General features: G+C 45.1%; 2 long non-coding RNA genes across 2 annotated transcripts; one reads left to right on the top strand and one right to left on the bottom strand.

Annotated features, from left to right (window-relative positions):
- Window positions 1-4,364: 4,364 nt before the first annotated feature.
- On the bottom strand, window positions 4,365-9,003 carry LOC119823021. The gene is made up of 5 exons (XR_005286889.1): window positions 8,886-9,003; window positions 7,882-7,957; window positions 5,854-7,578; window positions 5,343-5,501; window positions 4,365-4,761 (listed from the first exon to the last, which is right to left on the bottom strand). It is a non-coding gene; the product is annotated as an uncharacterized LOC119823021 (long non-coding RNA).
- Window positions 9,004-11,124: 2,121 nt separating this feature from the next.
- LOC119808106 lies at window positions 11,125-13,705 on the top strand. Its single transcript, XR_005284401.1, has 3 exons — window positions 11,125-11,239; window positions 11,975-12,169; window positions 13,578-13,705. It is a non-coding gene; the product is annotated as an uncharacterized LOC119808106 (long non-coding RNA).
- Window positions 13,706-17,605: the final 3,900 nt, after the last annotated feature.

The following is a 17,605-nucleotide window of genomic DNA, read 5'->3' as shown; positions in this document are numbered from 1 at the left end:
TGAAACTAGATTGCTAACTTTCTATTTCCCAACTTTCTCTGGCACTTCTCTGTATGAGTCAGAGTTTGGAAAGAGAAACAGAACTTAAAGGGAATTCTTGTGTTCTGTGTTTGTAGGAGTCTTTGTGAGGCTCTTGCTTTAGTCTCTATGTCAGCAACATTGAAGTCCACGAAGTAGGCAGTAAGGGTGAGCAAGGACAGATCAATGTCTCTCTAAAACAGAATCTGGGTCAGTTCTTACTTCTGCAAATCTGAACCTCTGTCATGGAGTAAGCACAAACCTAGCCCAGAGTGTAGAATAGTTAAAAGGACCCAGAGGAATAAGAGGCAGTTGTAGTTCTGGTGAATCATCCAGTTGAGCCAAAAGATGAGTGCATTGTGTTAGGAACTGCAAAAATACCCGATCTCTGTTACCAAGCATAAAAGTAAATATGGCTGCTTCTTCATTCTCCAAATAGAATGTAAAAGTGTCTGTTGATTCACCCTGACTGAGAAGGAAATTCTGGGGAACCATTCAGACTAATCAGATTGACTCATTACATAGCCCTGTTTCTGTCCTAGCGTAGGCATTGCCATGTGAGCCTTTGGAAGTGCCTTCTGAGGTAGAATGTCTTCACTGTAAAACAAACATTGGGGAATACACTACAGTCTTTATTTCTGAAATGACAAAGAAGAACTAATGCCAGCAATGTCCTCCAATAATAGCAGCAGCTGTTAATCAATGAAATCGTTTTGCATCTGTGAGTATTCTAAGAGAAAGAAACTCCATGAAACTCTGTTCCAGCAATGACCATCTCCCTCTCCTCTGACTCTGTTGCCCATCCTTTTGATTATTGTTAGGGCTCAAGAATCTGTTCACTTTACCAGATTTCAGTAGCTGTTATTCTTTTTGGAAGGCTGGTCCCACGAAGGGTGATTGTTATTCTTTTGGTCCCCGCCCCTTTCCACGCCCACTCCCAGCGACCTCTGGTCTCTTGGAGTCATCCTGAATCTTTTCCCTCTCTCTCTTCTCACTGTCCCCCTTTTGCGTGTGCACACGCGCCCCCCCCCTCTCTTTTTCTTTCTCTCTCTCCCTCTCCCCCTCTCTCCCTCTCTCCTTTAATAAAGCTTTATGTCTATTTTCTGTGTCTGTGCCGTTAACCCGCCGCTGCACCGCCTGTTCACCCGCCGCCCTGGTCACACGTGTTCTGCAGGTCTCCGCGCAGCTGCCCAGCTACTAAAGTCTTTAAGAATAAAATTGGTGCCACGTGACCCCCGAACCAGGTTGCTTTTCCACTCTCGCCACTGGCTTCCTGGCTCACTCGGTAAGTGCCCCCCCCCCCACGGTTGCTCCCTTTGCCAGGGTCCTGTGGATTGGACTGGTCCTGGGGACCAATCCGCCCGCGCATTAGCACTGCACGCTTTCTGTGCGGTGCATTCGACTGAGGACCAGGTCCTCGGTTTATCTGTTTTTCCACCTCTTTACTTTTTTCTTCTCTCAACGGTTAACCGCCGCTTGGAGCGGCTCCCTCTGGCCTCTGTGTTCTGGGTCGCCAAAATCCAGCTAGGTCATAGCACTCAGGTCACGGGACCCGGGTGTTCGCAAGGTTCTGTATCCCGCCTATATTTCTTTCAGAAGACGTTCTGATATAGGCCCTGGGTGCTTTCCGCGGGTTTTCACGATTTTGGCTCTGGATAGCAACTGGCTCTCCGGCTTTTAAACTTCCAGCCGGCTTTATTAATTCCAGCCCTGGCGTGGTGCAGTTTTTTTTCGGTTTCAGCCTTTTGCCCCTCCCCTCTGCGGCTTCTCTTATATCATGGTGGCTCAGCAACAGAGCAGATCATGCCTTTAGGTCCCTCTCATTAAACTTAAAGTCCTTACGGCTCAAAAATTGTAACTTTTTTCCCGAAACACGTGGCTGCTGCCATCTTGGCTGAGAGCCAGGTCAGGTGACCAAGCTCTCCCAATTTCACCCTGCTTCTTCACCAGGTCTTCACTAAAATTCTCCTGTTTACTCTGCTACATGTGTTTCGTGCAAATGATTACAAAATCCTAAGTCTCATATTTTAAACTGGTATGTACTTTTAAGTCTCTTACAAAAATGCCTTAAGCTGTTCTCTACCATTGTCAATTCTGACATTAACCTTCCATTGCCAGCAGTTTCTTTCTGCCTTTTTACAAGTCTGGATATGACCTGTTAAGAGCCAGTATACTGCAGCTATATTTAATTCAGCCCTCAACTGCTCAGAGATCTGGGGAATGTGATATTTAAATATTTAATTATTAAAAACTTTTCATAACAAAAAGAGACAGGTTGGCTCCTAGCAGCAGCTCTCTGCTCCCTCCAAAGAAGACAGATGCACGCAGAACAATGTCCTGCAGTTTGCTTCGACTGCCGAGCGCTGACCATTAGGCAAAACTGCCTTTCATCCAAAGACCTCCAGACGTGGACAGAATCACTGGAATCGACAAGCCTAGCTTCTCAGGTCAAGGGAGGCCTGTCTTCCTACAGATTTCTTAGCGCACAGAGTCTTCTGGAGCCTGGCAGGACTGCGCTAAATAACAAAGGTCAAACACAACCTTCAGCGACAATGGAGGACCCAAAAAGAGTAGCTCTGGGTGCCAACCAAGTAAGTTCTCTGTCATTTTTTAATCGGCAACTCAAGTAAAATCTTATCCTTCTCAAAGATCTCTGACAGTTTGACAGCTGAGAGGTTTTACCAGGTTGAGGTTTTACCAGGTCACCTTACCAAATAAATTTCAAAACAAATTTATCTCTTAAAACTTCTGTTTTCACAAACCCAAGGAGTTCTTGTGAGTTCCAGGGAGTCGAATTAAGAAATCCATCGTAAACAGGTCAGATACCCGCTCAATTCCCTGGTCCAAAAAATTTTTTTCCTTCATTTAACTTTGTTCTTTGTTCTGCCAATACCTTAGAGACACCAGACATTTCCATGCCACAGACACCGGTCAGAAGCAAAGAGACCAGCTATGCCAGGATGTGACCGGCACCCAGCCTTCTCTCGGGTCCCCGCCCCCCAAAGACGACGCCCACAATCAGCCGGAAGCAGTCTTGAGAATTCGCCGCCCCAATTCCTTCAAACTGTGATGTCTAATTTTTTGCTTTTTATTGTAAGAAATACCCGGGAATGTTATTCTTTTGGTCCCCGCCCCTTTCCACGCCCACTCCCAGCGACCTCTGGTCTCTTGGAGTCATCCTGAATCTTTTCTCTCTCTCTCTTCTCACTGCCCCCCTTTTGCGTGTGCACACGCGCCCTCCCCCCTCTCTCTTTCTCTCTCTCTCTTTTTCACACCCTCTTCCTTTTTCTTTTCCTATGTATGACCTCTAAATTCTAAATAACTACTTAATTGTCGTTACAGGAATCATCATCGCTCACGGAGACAAGGGATTCAGATGATAAATGTGGTCAAAAAAACCTTATTTCTCTTTTAAGGCATTTTCTTTAAGTTCCAGGAAGCCAGCTTGACACACCTGAACGGATTGGACACGAACAAAATAACACCTAACGACAACCCAGTTCCTCAAGACACCAACGGATGCGGTTTCAATCAGCCATCCTCGGGACACGGACCACCAGGACATCCCAGGACGTCAGTAAACAGGACATCATTACCAGGACACACCGGAACCATCCCAGGATGCCAGCAAATGGGACCAAGACACCAGGACATTGAACACCCCCCCCCAAAAAAAAATCCCTCGACGCCCACAAAGTCAGCAGGAAGCAGCTATGAGACCGGGCTACGCCCCCATTCCCTACCCACTAAGACTCCCCCCAAAATTTTTTAATAAACCAAAAAGGGTGGAGATGTGATTCTCATGGAATGAGGACTACACCTCCCAGAAGGCCTTTGTGAGCAAAAGGCCCCTGCGTGCAAGCGCAGATTGCAGTTTCACCCCGCCGGACCCAAAAACTACATTTCCCAGGAACACCGTACCCCTTTAAAAGTTAAAAACCCCCGCCATGTGCTCGCTCTCTCCCTTGACCCATCCCATCCGCACTGTGGAGCACCCCCTTCCCTTAATAAACAATCCTCCCACGCACGTGGTCGTGTCCTGGGTCTCCCTTCCTCCGACTCTGCTATACACACCACGCCTGCCGAAAAAGAGGAAGAGCAGTGGTGGTCTCCTAAGGGGCAGCAGTGGCCATGAAGGGCCACAGCAGGTCACCCCAGGTCTCAGCAGGATACCTCGACAGGGCAGTGGCTAGTAGCAGACCACAGTGGGTGAGAAACAGACAGATGTGCCACACAGAGAGAGTTTGGGTACAGAGTTTATTTAGTGGGTTACGGAAGGGAAGGGGGAGAGGGAGAGAAAGAGAGATGGGGAAAGAGAGAGAGGAGAGAGGAGACAAAGGGAAGAGAAGAGAGAGGCGGGATAAGAGAGACAGAACTTTAAAAGAGAAGATGGAGAGAGAAAGAGAGTACAGGCTGAAGGAGGCAGGAGATCCCCTTGTTTAGGCAGAAGGGGGATTAGAAGTGGGTGGGGCTTGTCTCTTAAAGGGATAGGTACCCAGGTGGCAGGACAGGCCAGTAGATAATAACATTCCCATCTCTTTCTTATAATAAAAAGAAGGGAAGTAAGGCACAACAGGTTAAAGGTGTTGGGATAGCAGATTCTCAAGACTGCTTTCTGCTTATTTGTGGGCATCATCTTGAGGAGAACCTGAGAAAGCTGGGTGCTGGTCACATCCTGGGGTAGCTGGTCTCTTTACTCCTGTCCAGGGTTTCTGGTATAGAACTGTCTGGTGTCTCTTGAACCTGGAAAGGTGTTGGCAGAACAGAGGTCAAAGTTAAGTTTAGTAAGAAAAGAATATATTTTCAGGACCAGGGAATTTAGAGGGGTGTATCTGACCTGTTTAAGTTTAATTTCAATTCAGCTCACAAGAATTTTTTGGGTTTGTGTAAACATAAACAGCAGCATATTTATACTGGAATGACTGTGGCAGAAATTTTTGCATAATAAAAAGTATCTTTAAGAATATGAAAGGCAGTGTGAGAGAGAATTTGATAACTTGTATTTATCCTCACCTTTATCCCTAATAACTTGTATTTGTATCTTACTGTAATTTGTCTGGTGAGGTTGTCCTTTTAAACTAATGAAACCTCTCAGCTGCCACACTGCATTAGAGATATTTGAGAAGGATAAAATTTTACTTGAGTTATTGATTTAAAAATGACAGAGAACTTACTTGGTTGGCTACCTAGAGTTACTCTTCAGGGTCCTCCATGATTGTTGAGGGTGGTATTTGCCTTTTGCTGTTTAGCTGTTGTGTGAAGGGCCTGCCAGGCTTTAGAAGATCCTGTGAGTTGGACTACTTCCTATAGGATGACAAACCTACCTTGACCTGAGCAGCTAGGCTGTCCATTCCAGTGATTCTGTCCACCATCTAGAGAGCTTCAGTTCAGATAAAAGGCAGTTTTCCCAGTGGTCATTGCTTGGCAGTTGATGAAGAGAATTGCAGATGGATGTTGTTTTGTGCTCATTTGTCTTCTGTCTTCTGTGGAGGAAGTAGATGTTGGGCCTCATGAGGCCCAGTGTAACTTCTTAAGCCTAACTTGAGTTTGTTGAGGCCTAGTGTAATTTCCTGAGCCTAACTTCAGTTTGGAGAGGAGTGACTCAGCACAGCCTGATCTAAGCCTGCCTCTGCCCACCCACCACTGATGTGGCCACTCCACCTCACCTCACCCCAAGACTCCAGCCCACTACCTCAGCCCTATATAAATTCCTTCCCTGATGGAATAAAGTGAGATCCTGCTTTGACAGACTCCTGGCTCAGTGTGCGTTTCTCCCGGGTGGCCACGGTGGGGGGGTGGGGGGTGGGGAGGGTATCTGGATCATGTGACACTCACCATCCTGCTCAGCCCCAGGGAAAGTCCAGCAGGCTCCACCCTTTCTGTTGGAGAACCAGGCAGTAGAGTGCTGGTGCTAGGAGCCAACCTGTCTCTCTCTGTTATGAGAAGTCTTTTAATAATCAAACATTTAAATGCCATATTCCCCAGATCTCTGAGCAGTTGAGGGCTGTTTATCGGGTATAGATACAGTATAGGATCTACGTGGAGAGCTGGATCCAAGCTTGTCAGTACTGGCTCTCAACTTAACAGGTAAGATTTATACTTGTGAAAGACAAAGAAGAAAAAAACTGCAATAGAAGCTTAATGGTAGAACTGACAATAGTGGAGAACAGCTTAGTATATTTTAAAGCAGGGTTGGATTACATATACGTATTTTTGTAAGAGACTTAAAAGTACATACCAATTTAAAATATGAGACTTATTGCTTTCTTGGTCTGGAATGAGACACAACGGGCAATTATAACATTTTACAGTAAACATATGTGCATTCACACCCAGTTGAATTTGTTTTATACACATATTCACAGAGTTAAAGCTACCTTATGTTTATACATAGTTAACTCCAATCACATGCATGCATACACACACATATTAATCAGGAGTTGGGCAAAATGGATGCTTCAGTGGGCCCTACCCATAGCATGCCACTGAGCAAAACATACATATAACAGAGTCAAAATGGTGGCGGTCACATGTTACATGGAGAAAACACGGTTTTTGAGCCATGGGAGTTTTAAATATAATAACAAGAGAGACATAGAGGCTGTGTAGAACATACATTTAAAACAGAATTACATCTGTGTGGTCACACAATACACACATTCATTCATACATGAAGTAGAGAGGAAAATTACTCAGCACCGTAAGACACTAGCCGCAGCAGGGAGCAAGGGCAAGAACTGGAAGCAGCTGCCTCATGGATCTGACTAATCTTGCTGGTTTCTGAGGGATCCGTGGTAGCAGTGGCAGGGATAGAATAGAAGGAATGGGAGTGAGAGGAAAAGAGCGTTTATGGATGGGTGGGGAAGGAAAAGCAGACGGGCAGGAGATGCCAGCAGGCGGGAGACCAGCAGTCCTGTTTACTGGGAGAAATCAGAAAGGACCTGATAGTTTTTGAAGGTTTATTTCCCATAGCTGAGAACATGAAAATGGCAAAAGCAGCACAAATCCCAGGGCCACTAGCTGAACACCTCCAGGATAGTGTGGGGGTTTATAATAAAGCCAAGCTGATTCCCTGCTTATCAGCTCAGCAATCAGGGGTTAGGGGCTACTCCCAGTAACCCCAGACAGCGAGGACCAATTACAAGTGGTCCAAGCAGGGAAAAACAAAACAAAACAAAACAAAACTAAACTAAAAATAACTCCAGAAGCTCCAGGACCCAAAAATCAAAGCACCGCTCAGTGAGTGCAGTGCTAGGGGTGTTGAACAGCACTATGGGAAGCAACCAGAGGTGAATGTGAGCGAAAGCTGACTTGAACAAGGGAACCTTACCATTTGTAGCATTGGAAAGTGGTCTGAGTCCAGGGTCCCTACATGTCCTCAGCCGGCCCACCCGCAGGCAGGAGGGAATGTGGAGAGAGCCTGTCCAAGTCATGCACCAATTTTATTCTTTTTGGAAGGTCAGTCCAATAAGGGGTGATGGTCCCCTGAGGGGCAGCAGTGGGCCAGGAGGGGCCAAGGCAGGTCACCCCAGGTCTTGGCAGGTTATCTCAGCAGGGCAGCTGCAGATGGGAGACCACAGCAAGTAAGAGACAGGCAGATGTCCATGCAGAGAGAGTTTGGGTATAGAGTTTATTTCGTGGGTTCTGGAAGAATAGGGGAAGGGGGAAAGGGAGGGAGAGAGGGGGTGAGAAAGAGGAGGAAAAAAGAGAGAAAAAGGGAGAGGAGAGAGAAAAGTTACTTCTTTAAAAGAGAGATGGGGAGAGAGCATGCAGGCAGGTTAGAGGAGGTGAGAGATCAGCTTGCCTGGGAGGAAGGGGAGGGTTGGAAGTGGGTGGGGCTTGTATCTTAAAGGGAAAGAGTACCCAGGTGACAAACCAGGCCAGTAGACCATAACAGTAGTAATAAACAGGATCTTTTGTTGGATCCATGGGTCAAAATCTAGAATAACAAAGGGCACAGTCAAAACATTTTTAAAACAAATAAATAAACAAACACTCCTTATAATAGAATCAAGATAATATAAAAATATATCAGGTTTTCAGACATCAGTTGTAGAAATCTCCCTCTTTAAATTGGTATATTACTTTTTCAGGTCTGAGCAGGGCAGAGATATTAATGTCTCCCTTCTTATGAGTCCAACTCAAAGGTCTTGGGTGCCATAGACAAAACCAGCCACTGGGCCTCCCCATGGAGGACAGCCAACCCCTGTAGCTATCCCCAAATGACTGACAATGATGATATCTACATTTCCCATTTTCTTCTCATCACTAGAAACTACATTTCTTGTGTTCTCTAGCACAAGCATTGAAAGGAACAAGTATGCCGATATTCTTATAGAAAAATGCAAGACCAGAGACAACCCTTTATTCTAGACCTTCTTATTTTTAAATTAAGTTGTATCTCCAAAAATAATACTAGACTATTTCAAACAACAACAAAGCAAGCAAACAAACAAACAAAACCAATCCTCATGTAAGGGTCTGTGCTCTTCCTAAGGGTTCCTAGCACACAGTATCCAGGAGTTACTAGGCCTCATTGTTATGGTTTTGGCTCTTTAAGAGACAAGCCACACCCACTCCCGACGACCCCTGCCCTGCCCGCCATCTCGGATCTCTCTCTGTCTCCTCTTGGCTGCACACACATCTCTCTGTCTCTCCGGCCCTTCTCTCTTCTCCTTCCCCCCCCCCTCTCTCTCTTCTAAGTAATAAATGTCCAGTTCTGATCCATACGATGTGCCTGTTACATGTCCCTACCCATACGCCTGCTCGTTGGGAACCTGCTCAGTCGCTCACTGCTTGGTGAGCAGCCCGCCTCGCCAGGGACTCACCGCTCGCGGCTGCTCTGTGAGCTCGCCACCTGCTCATACCTGCCTGCTTGGGTGGCTCTCCCGGGACCTGCGAGTCTCTGCCTGGGACTGGCTACTCTGTGGGCCTGCCTGCCTACGGCCATCCGCCGGGGACCCACCAGCATTTCCCGCCGCCAGCTGCAGGGATCTCGCCAGCATTTTAAAAAAATCATAAAACTCATGTCCCAAGAATTCCAGGAATGTGAACCATGGCTATTATGATGTTCTGGATCTTGTTAAGTGCCAAATAATAAATATTTTCTCTGTTTTTGTAACATAAGAGAGCACTGATATAATAAATTATTTACTGAAGCAAAGGGCAAGCTACATCTGACCTCGGGATGATAGTTTGTTTGCCCGTGTTCTATGACTCTATGCATCCTTCGTACTCAAAAGTATCTTGAAGGAGGGAGGGCCTATCTTCTGCATGGTCTTATTTATTAGCTACTGCTTTATCTGAAGGGTCCAAGAATAAGAATATTAAAATGTAGATTCCAGAAATAAGACTGTAGAAATAAGAAATATAAAGTTGTAAGCCTAGGAGACTGAGAGCAGACTGTCAGCAGCTTTCTCAGCAGCTTAAGGATTAGCTATTAACAGTGCGTTACTCTGCTTTACAACCCAGAGCTCTATTTACAAGGCCAAAGCATCTCTCTGCAAACTGAGAGCCTAGCACCCCCTCCCCTGCCCCCAGCCATCCTTGATTAATGATGGATATGAGCTGAGTCAACTTTTAGGAAACAGATGTATGACCTCTGGGTTACATATTATCCCTGCTATGTGAAACTGGCAGCATCAAAGGGAAGACCACAGGGCTTCAGTAAACACTGCCAGAAAGTACCAAGGAAGACAATAGATTAAGTAAAACACTACTTTAACTAAATAACTCGGTTAATAAAGATTGTAAAGTAAGGCAATCTGTGTTAGGAATATTTCTTAATATTAGTTACCTGCCAATGCAAAAATTCCTAATCAAGCCAAATCAAAACAAGCCAAATTAAGAAATATGCAGGTTTAATGGGAGATCTGCGTTCTCGGGTGACCCTGAGGGGGAAACCGGGAAGCTGCAAAGTACGCGACCCCCAAGAGGAAGAAAAGGAGACCACATGTTCTTCTTTTGGGGGATCATTTAAGTACCCTGGGGAGTGGTCCTGACCCCTCCGACCTGGCCTGCTGGGATTTGAAGTCCAGACCAGGCCTGGGGGCTGGGATAGATGCGAGGGACTGGGACCTATGCTCCTAACCTAACAATCTGTATCTGAGTTTTACCTTGAGACTGTAAAAATTCCTTTGTTCAGACCTAATGCTTGGTGCCCCTACTAGAAAAAGGTGGATTTAGAAACTGTCCTTTGCCACAGCCTTACAAATTTCATCTCTGGCTGTGGTCTCAGCTAGTTGATAAACTTTTTGTGCCCCATGGAGATTTTTTATTTTATTTTTTCTTGGAATTTGGTTTCTGGAATAACGTTTGCTTCTGGTTTATTAGACTTTGGTGGTATGGGTATGGCCCCATCTTTGTGTGACTCCCCTGAACCCAACATTATCCTTTTGGAAAACATACTTTTGTTTTATCTGAATCTTTGTTGGTAAGCAGCATCATTGTGATTTTTCCAGAGCTGAGCTCTTGCTGTCCTGACTCTTGATTTATACTTCTTGCTTTGATCTATACAGGGGCTCAAAACCTGACAGTACTGCCAAGTATCCTCCTCACATAAGATATAAATGTCACAAATGCCTTTGGGAGCCTTCCTCATCTCTGAACTCAACAATCCGAGATTCCCAGTCCCTGTTAGCACCCTTTATCCCGCCCTTTCCTTTACCAAAGTTTTGAATTTAGAAAATATTAAGACAAAACAAAACAAAAAAAGGAAAGAGAAATGTTCCTTGTGCGCTCCCAACCTCCACAAAGAGAGGAATTCCCTATTAGCCATCTCTTTAAAACACCAACCCAGCAACAAACACACACGCACACGCACACGCACACGCACAAACACACACACGGGATCGGGGGCGGGAGAGCATTACACACTTAGTATAATTACAGAATTGAGAGACTGGGGCATAAAAAAAGTTCCTTCAATTTCCGGCGCATTCCTTCTGAAATAAACAACCTGGACTGGGCGAGGGTGGGGGTGGGGGAAGTTGTTTGCGACCGCCTGCTGCTTGAACTGAGGTCTGAGTAGGAGGGCCACCCAGGCACGTCTCAGGAACAGGAGTCCACCAGTGCCCCCTCGTGGGCGAGTCCGGGAAACAATCTCCACCCAAGTCTGCTAAAAACCGTCTCTAGATCTCTTCTCCGTGTGTTTTGCTGATGGGTAAAAGAGCAGTAGCCACAGATGACCAGGACTTGCTTTTCGGCAGAACGGAAGCTGCAGGTGGGTGCCTCGTCAGTGGGTACTGCTCAGGGCCGCCGGGTACCACTCCCCGCAGCCAAGTGTGCTCCGCGCGCCACATTTGGGGTTTGCGGACCGGAGCTAGCCTAGTCAGAGCTACACATTCAAAATGCCTTGCCTCATTTTGTGTGTCCTAAATATTTGTGGCGTTAGTTAGGTGTGTGTCTACCATACATGAATGCTTTGGGGGGGGACGCGCTACTGCTTCCTAGAGGGAGTCGCATCTCCAGGGGCAACTACATCACTCAGCTAAGGGTGGGAGCTTGCACTCACTCAAGCAACCTAGCTGGAAGAAACACTGCTCCTTGGCAGCCTTGCTTTGAGGTAACAAAGCTTCCCCTTGAGGTCCTGCTTTTGTCGCCACGGGGTGCCTTTCTCCACCGCTCTTAGCTTTGGTATATTCCTCCGCACTTTGAGAGTTTGCAACCCAAACACTTCCAGAACGGGAAGAGGGCTGATTTTATTCATTTATTTTATTTTACTTTATTTTATTCATTTTAGTAATTCTTCTAGAAAGCCCCTCCTTTCCAGCCTCTGGGCCACGGTGCTCTAGCTTAGCTCCAGAAAAGAATTTTCCTTGCACAATTCAAGACCAGACAGGATACTTTAATGTACTTTCCCACTTTTAATGTTTACTGAAATTGTTCCCTGAAGCAGATTCATTCGCAGACTGTAACATTCTGACCAGCAGAGATAATACCTAATTGATTCTTACAGGATGACTCCCTTGTTTCCAGCTCTGTGGTGAGGGTAGCATCATATTGACGGAGAGATCATCCTCATGGATTTAGTTCTCGGAAGATCTCTGGGATTTAAATTGAAAGGGAGGCTCAAAAGATGGCTCCACAGGCTAAATCGCTTGACTTTAAGCTAGATGACCTGATTTGGTACCTGAGTCCAATCTCAGGGAAGGTAAGATCTGACTCCTGCAAGCTGTCCTCTGACCTCCGTGTGCCACCTCTGATAAATGAATGGATGAATAGAAAATAAATGTAATTAAAAATCCTTTAAAAGAAAGTAAGGGTTCCATGGCTAGACTGTTGCTCAGTGGCAGCAGAGCTCCTGCTCAAATTCCTGGCTTTCATCCTTAGAACTGAAAAGGAGAAGGGGGTGGAGTAGAGGGTGAGGGGCGGGAGGGGGGGCAGGGGAGACAGCTAAGACACCTGACTCCATTGCTTTAGTAGTAATAGTGAAATGCCATCCCGACAATCCGTCATACCACTCCGTGATGCCCAGTGGTTAAACCCTGTCACTAGATTATACATCTGACCTTGACAGTTTCTTCTGCATCCTAAATTGAGTCACGTCTTTGTAAGATATTTCTGCGGGGTATCTTTTTTGGTATACTAAACTTTTGTTTCCCATCTATAAGTGTAGTGTAGTTCTATTTATTGTTCCATATGTTTGTTTGTTTCTTTCTTCATGTTTTCAGAGAGAAATGCAATCACCCTCTATGGGGAGAGATTCACAATTCTCCTGTGTTAGACTAGACAAGCCATAGTCAGGTATTTTATGGTGAGTGATCAAAGTAGAATATCACAGAACCCAGTGAGATAGCAGCTAGGAAGGCTAGTAGGCAGATAGTGTAAACGAGATCAGAGGTAGCTGTATGAGAAGATAGGTCAGGTGTAATTAGAGGTGAAACCTGACGTCAGTGGAATATGGGGAAGAGTGTGTTCAAACTACTGTGTATATGTTCATGAACATGTGTGTAACCCTTTACAATTCTATTGTTTATTTCGAAGACGTTGTCAGTGGAAAATATATAGAACAAAGCAGGGAGAAAAAGAAAACTACAAGAGATGAAAACCCATGAGAATGATCAGCTTTTGGACAAGGACAACCAGATGCATAACCAGGGGTCAAGAAGAAAAAGATAAGGCTAAGATATATGGCCCAGTGGTTAAAAGCACCAGCTGCTTTTCCAGAGGACCTGGCTCAGATTCTCAGCACCAACAGGGTGGCTCACAACTGCCTGGAACTTCAGTTCCAGGGACTCACCTGCCCTCATCTGGCCTCCCCAGACACCAAGCACTCATGCAAAGCACAGACATGCATGCATGTGAAACTCATACACATAATAAAATTATAATTGAGAGAGAGAGAGAGAGAGAGAGAGAGAGAGAGAGGTTAGAAGCAATAGAAGCAATATTTAAGGAGATCGCGAGTGACCGCAAAACTGCTTAAATATATCAAGTCCCAGATTCAATAAGCCCCATAAGCTGTACAAGGAGAAACTAACCATGATTCCCAGGTTTATCATAAAGAAAGCAACCCCCACCACACACCATTAATCTTTGTTGTTGCTGTTGTTTTCCAGAGCTACTGTTCTTCAGAGTTCCTGTTCTTCAGGGCCCAGGTAGGCACAAACACTCATGAATGACAGCCAGATCAGGTGTTCCTGTTTCCCGCTTGCTGTGGTTCAATAGGACATTGTGGGGTTTTGTTCATAAAGGACAGTTCCAGGAAAAAGAACAAGGAGCGTTAGGAAACATTACCGAAGCGCTTGCGGCTCTTCCTTTGTACCTTGGCTATCAACAGTAACATCTCCGTGCGCCTCAAGCTGGCTCTGTGACTATAATTGTGCTGAGAAGTTTGTAGCTTAGCAATTTTGTATTGTTCCCCTCCTAATTGTCAGATGAGAAGAAATTCTAGACCCCAGTTCTTTAGGCTATCTGATAAAATATGAGAAGAGACTTTACAGCTGTTTTAATGGAATTTACTAAATAGTAATGTAAATATGTTTAACATATGAAATTAAGCTGCTGGATTTCTCAGTAGGATTCTTAGAGAGAATGTTTTGTAGGTAGTGCTCACTCGAGGACCTTGCTATTGTATAGGTCTGAGTGAGGTCTGGCCCTTACATAAGCCCCAAAGATGTCAGCCTGCTTGCCTGAGGACCATTCTGCGAAGACCTGCTCAACCCCTGGCCCAGGATAGTCATGAATGTGGTTCAATGCAAAATTATGACTTACTTAAAACATGAGGTGTGTGTGTGTGTGTATGTGTGTGTGTGTGCATGAGAGAGAGAGAGAGAGAGAGAGAGAGAGAGAGAGAGAGAGAGAGAGAGAGAGAATAACTTTGTAAATGATGTCATGTCTCAGTGTTAAACATCTGTATTCCCCACTTGGTCTCAGGATACCTAAAAAAAGGAGATATGAGAAAATCAATGCATACTTGGCAAAGCTGGTATTCAACCAGAAAAAAAAAACAAACAAACAACAACAAAAACTATTGAAATTCCAGGACCACCAGAGGGATAGATGGGAGTATTACTGTATAGGCATATTGGTGTGTGTCTTAGGAGCAGGAGACCTTAGCCATTGCTGAAAGGAGAATGGAGAGGCCCTGAGAACAGCTTGTCCAGAGTCTGAGGCTATACTGAGGTCAGTGGGGGAAAGGACGGTCAGAGGCCCGGTCCCACTTAATTCATACCTTACTGCTTGTGAAGTGGTTTGCTCTGATGGTGTGCTCTGAGCTGTATTTCAGTGGTGTGTGTCCTAAATTAGAGAGTTATTGATAATGCTTGCCCATGGAAACAACAGAGCCCCAGATATGAACACTGGCCTCGAAATTCCCATTTTTATCATCTTGTCTTCTGCTACTTCTCAATAGGCAAACAGGGATTGGGTAGGGGAACTTCAGGAAAGGGAAAGGCCTGGGAAGAGGACATGAAAAGGCTACCTACCCCTTTCCCAGGGCTGCACACCAAGTTTAGGTTGAAGAAGGGTAGACAAACTGTGTAGTGGCAGTCGAGAGTGGACTAACCGGGCAGGGTAAGGGATCACTGTAAGACTGTATAAAGATGGGGTATGGAATGCTGAAACAGCACCCCAGAGGGTAGGAATGGGCAGGAAAGAGGCTGTTTCTTGGTGGGTGCATCCCAACAAGTTCAACCTGTTCAGTGTGAATGAACATCAGACGCACAAGTTAGAACAAGGAAGAAAGGAATAAGCTGGGAGCTTGCTTAATTGTGTGCTTTCGGGAATTCTGTAAATCCTCCAATTCTTAGAATGATTGGAAGCTGTAGTCTCGGAGCTGGCCAAGCAAACTACAGTTGGCAGGAAGTTACAATGAACTCTTCTTCCCGATTCCCAGGGCTCATGGACTTAGTGGGGCCCCTGTGGGAGAAGCAGATCTGCTTCCCGGGTCCATAAGCCACTGCATTCCGATCCTTTCCTCGCGAAGTTCTCAGAGATTTGGCCTAATCTCTACCCTCTCTCCTGTTCCTCATCTATAACAAAATGAACACTGAAGACAAAAAGCAGTAGCACACTCTCTGTCTTCTCTGCATTTCGTTTGCTTTTAAACCATGGAATGCTTTTCAGATGGTAGGATGCCGAAAGAAGATCCACAGAAAACGGGAATTATAGTGGAACTGAGCTTGGGCAGATGGTGTTAAGATGTAACTTAGTTCTAAAATATCATATAAAAGTATAATACGAACACTAATTCCTCATTAGCCATCTATTAAGATAAAACAGCACAGCCTGAGAGACGGCTCGGTAGGGAAAGTGCTTGCTGCACAGACAAGCAGACGTGAGTTCAGATCTCCAATACTCAGCTGAAACCCTGCACACCTGCCGGGAAGACCTGGCATGTAAGCAGATCCCTTAAATTCATGGAAAGTGGATCTGGTCAGTTCAGTGGGAGAGCTGCCTCAAAAACGAGTGGAGAGTGACTGAGAAAGACACTTGGCATTGACTGCTAGCGTCCACACATGGACACATGACAGGAGCATTTACACACACATACATGTGTGAATATTCTTACTGTTAGGAGTTTTTCCTAACGCGAGCTCTCTGCCGACACAAAAATTCCAATCAAGCCAAATCAAAACAAGCCAAATTAAGAAATATCCAGGTTTAATGGGAGATCTGCGCTCTCAGGTGGAACCGGGAAGCCCTGAAAACGGGACCACAGGAGGAACGAAAAGACCATGTGATCCTCTTTTGGGAGGTCACTTAAATACCCTGTAGGAATGGTGACCTGGCATGCTGGGATTTGGAGTCGAAACCAATACAACCCTCAGGCCTGGGGGCTGGGGACTACGCTCCCAACTTAATACTTACATTACACACCTGCACACACACGAATGAATGAATGAATGAATGAATGAACAAACACAAATATTCACACACCCATGAAAGGCAACGTTGTCACAGAGGTTTTGGAGGCTACACATGATGGCACCCTAGCCAACTTCCTCCCCTTTGTCCCCCACCTCTGGCAGTGATTTTGCAAACCAAGAACAGCAGAAATGTAAATTGCAACAGTAAACCCCAAATTATTACAGGGAAAGACTGCCAAACCACACCAGGATGTGAACCACAGCTTAAGGCTTTTCACACCAGTTTGCTCGAGGCCCTGTCTTTTTAAGTGGCTTGATTGTGATATAAACAGCATGTCATAAAACACCCATTTCAGCTGCTCAGTTCTGTGGATTTTAGTTTTCTAAGAAGTGTGGTTTAATAATCCCATTGTCTAATTAATTTAATTCCAAGGTATTTTTTTTATTACTCTCCAGATAAATCCTATCCCATTAGCAGTCAATCCCCATTTCTTTCTTACCCAAGTCTCTGTAACCAATGATATGCTCTCTTTATCTATGACCCCACCTCTTCTGGACATTCCACAGAGATGGAATCAAGGCAATATGTGAGCTTCTCAAGGGCATTCCCTGGGTAGCGTGGCCTAGCACTTTGTCCTTTTTTTTTTTAACTGCCAAATACCTACTACATGAATATACCATCTGCAACTTTCTCTTCAACAATTGACGGGCCTTTGGGTAGTTTCCAAGCTTCATTGTATGAACAATACTGCCATGAATGTACGAAGACAGGTCCTCAGACATGCATGTTTCTGTTCTCTTACGTGTGTACTTAGGAATAGGAGTGCTGGGTTGCGTGGTAGCCCTAACTGTAGCCGTTTGAGGATTTCCCAGGTTATTATCATTGTAGCACTTCTTAATCTAGGGCTATCTCATTGATGAGAGCCAAATGTTAACACTTCCTGGGCGTTTGTGCCAGGAACCACTGTATTGCTTTGCATGGGATCTGGGCAGTTCTTTTCATAACATTATGATGGAGAAGTTATGGTCAGGTCTCCATTTCTGTGTGTTCTACAACTGTATTTTTAACCAAATATAGATTCAAAATATTAAAAACTGCATTTGTGCTGAACATGTACAGATGTTTTCCCTGATCGTTCAACTATTTCCTGAACAACACAGAATGACAACTGTCTATAGAAGAGTTTACATGGCGATAGGTGTCTATAAATACTTTTGACAGCACTTAAAGTATATGGAAGGACACAGTTGATTAGGTTATATACAAATACTATGTA

This window comes from Arvicola amphibius, chromosome 1 (assembly GCF_903992535.2).
Source record: "Arvicola amphibius chromosome 1, mArvAmp1.2, whole genome shotgun sequence".
Lineage (NCBI taxonomy): Eukaryota > Metazoa > Chordata > Mammalia > Rodentia > Cricetidae > Arvicola > Arvicola amphibius.
Note: the sequence above shows the minus strand (reverse complement) of the source record. Positions and strands in the feature narration are given on the sequence as shown.